The 2851-nt window shown below is 50.4% G+C and overlaps 1 pseudogene; it reads left to right on the forward strand.

Annotated features, from left to right (window-relative positions):
• Positions 1-730: 730 nt before the first annotated feature.
• Positions 731-2144, forward strand: LOC114902399 (annotated as a pseudogene).
• The last annotated feature ends 707 nt before the right edge of the window (positions 2145-2851 follow it).

A 2851-nucleotide genomic window follows, 5' to 3' on the forward strand; every position in this document is an offset into this window, starting at 1 on the left:
TAAGTACTTGCTGTGTGCTCATTGACTAGATAACTAGAACTGTCTGCATTACCTACATAGCAGAAGTTCTGTTATTGTATTTATATAATAATGTCCCTTTTTGATAATATTTTTTCTTATGTCTAGATTTTTTAAGGCACCTTTAGATTTCACATTCTCATATACAGTCAAGTTGAACAAGTTGCAATTTAATTTTTAAAATGATTTTCAAGTGTCAAACAGTAAGCACCTGTAAATTAAGGACTTATATAGCAACAACAGCAATACCAACGCTAAAATCAATAGTGGGAGTATAAGAAGGATAACGTTTGAGAATTTAGTCATTGAACTGAATGAGGAAACATGAGCTAGGCCTTCAGAAATAACAGATGTTATAAAGAAGTTGAGAGGGAATTTTAGAATTAATATCAAAAACAGGTCAAGCTTGGATGTTCAATAGAGACAAAATATAGCCCATATAAAATATTTGATCAGAATTTTATATAGAGAAAAGTGACAAATGATAATTCTCTACTTTCATGAATTTTCACAAATGTAACCAGCACCCAGCTTAAGAAAATAAGCAGCACCCTAGAAGCCCTTTTCCTGGGACTGATGAAAGTAAGAACCAAAAATGGAAAACCAGCATGATGATGTTACCTTTAGTACAGGATAAAAAGAAGAGAGAAGGAAAGGAGGTAAAGACGGAAGGAAGGAAGGAAGGAAGGAAGGAAGGGAGGGAGGGAGGGAGGGAGGCATGGAACACCTGGGGGAAAACACCACCTTCCTATCCACCCTAAGGTCTTGAAAAATCTCATTTCTCAGGGAGTGGAGGGAGGATTTGGACTGGATGTTTCCACCTCTACCCAAGGTTCTCTGCAGATTAAGTACCAGCAGAGATGCAGTTGGACAAACACACAAAGCAGATCCATTCAGACTTGCCTCATCCAGATGGAGCTGGAAAAGATGAAGATGGAGCCGAGTCACAAGAGGGCTTGAGTGGAACTGGAGCGAGCGTCCAGCACTAGTGCCAGGGGTCGGCATCTCGAACCTGACCACAACAAGGAGCTCTTGACACGCATTCAGCAGCTTCAGGAACAGGAGGCCGAGGTGGACGAGAAGATGAAAGAGCAGCTGGAGCGCAACAGATTGTGTAAGCAGAGCCTGGACGCGGCCAGCGAGAACCCGAGGGAGAAGGAGACCCTGGCAGAAACCAGTGAGGCCATCAGTGCTTTAAAGGGGAAGATCTCGGAATGGCAGTCGAGTGCAGAGCTAGGAGGTGCAGTTGAAGTTCCTAGAGTCTGAGAAGCAGAAGCTGAAGGTGCGTGCAGCTGGCCTTGCAGCACACACGGGCAAAAAAAAAAAAAAAAGGCCGGAAGCTATTCAGAAAATTTAGGAATTCCAGGCCGGCCAAGAAGTGAGAGCAGACCAGGAGCATAAGATTAAGGATTTGGAGGGGCTTCCCTGGTGGCGCAGTGGTTGAGAGTTCGCCTGCCGATGCGGAGGTTCGTGCAGGTTTGTGCCCCGGTCCGGGAAGATCCCACATGCCGCGGAGCAGCTGGGCCCGTGAGCCATGGCCGCTGAGCCTGCGCGTCCGGAGTCCGTGCTCCGCAACGGGAAGAGGCCACAACAGTGAGAGGCCCGCGTACCAGGATTTGGAGCATCAATTATTCCTGCTGCGATGCTGAAGAACAGGAAGTCTGAGCGGTGCCGCTGCGCAAGATGGCGGGAGCTAAACGAACTGAGGGAAGAGAAGCCTCCCCGCCGGAGAAGTGAGAGAACAACAAACAGGCTGCTCAGAGAAAAACCGGAGGGGCTGCAGCGAAGGCTGGGACGTCAGGAGATGCAGGAAAATCTGCTGAATCTGGAGCTAGAGAAGGCGAGGCTGCTGGCGAAGCTGCAAAGCTGGGCGAGACTGGACCAGGCCCTGGACTTGAACATTAGGACCCAGGAGACAGTTCCATGTTCTTTGTTGGGTCTCAGCAGAGAGAGCTTGCTCTGAAGGACAGGAGCAGCTCCATCACCAGCAGCGTCCCAGGCTGGAGAAGGTCAGGCAGCTGTTCGAGGAGGAGGTCCTACAAGTCAGCAGTCAGCTGCTGGAGGACAGGAAGAAGCAGGAGACTCGGGAGGCGTGGCCCAGAGACCGGAACCCGGCCTGCAGCTGAAGAAGGTGAGGAAGACGAGGATCAGAGAGCGACTTGGCCGGAGCCCTTAGCAGCCTCCCGCCTTCGTTCCTTACCCAGACCCTGTGCAACCTCCCTCCCGGGTGCACTTCTGTCCCTCAGAATCCCTGCCTTTGCCTTTGAGCATCTCCCTTCCACCTTCCCACCTGTACTTGGGCGGTACCTTGAAAGGAGCAGCTCCGCTGCTACCCGCTTCCGGCCGCCATCGAGTGGATGCTTCAGGACATGAAAAGTGCTTCCTGCGAGACAGTGGATACAGGTCTGTCCATTTATGATGCTATGACTTAAAATTACGAACTTGGAAAATGGTGTTAATTGCCTTTCTCCCCCAACAATTAAAAGAATTGCGGCTTTCAGGGGCTTTAGGGCGGGAAGGTGAGCAGTGGTGGGAGCAGGTGCCCAGGCTTGGAACAGGGCTCTGCCCTAGCATTAGACGGGGCTTGGAGACGCCCTCTCTTCCTTCTTCAGGTCTTTGGAGTCACCTGTGCTTGCTGCTGGGTGGGTTTAGGTGACTCAGGCAGCTCCTGATTTTCTTTGTCCCTCAGATGCCCTCTAAGCTAGGTTCCTTCTCCTCCACCTGTTCAGAAGGCTCGCATACCCTGTCTTCTGGAGCACACCTCAATCCTTTCCTCAATCCTCGTCTTGTCACTCCTCCACCACAGGCACAAGGCTAGGCTGCACCGGCCACA

The sequence above is a fragment of the Monodon monoceros genome, unplaced genomic scaffold (assembly GCF_005190385.1).
Source record: "Monodon monoceros isolate NGI ecotype Baffin Bay Population unplaced genomic scaffold, NGI_Narwhal_1 Super_Scaffold_20, whole genome shotgun sequence".
In the NCBI taxonomy this organism is placed as follows: domain Eukaryota; kingdom Metazoa; phylum Chordata; class Mammalia; order Artiodactyla; family Monodontidae; genus Monodon; species Monodon monoceros.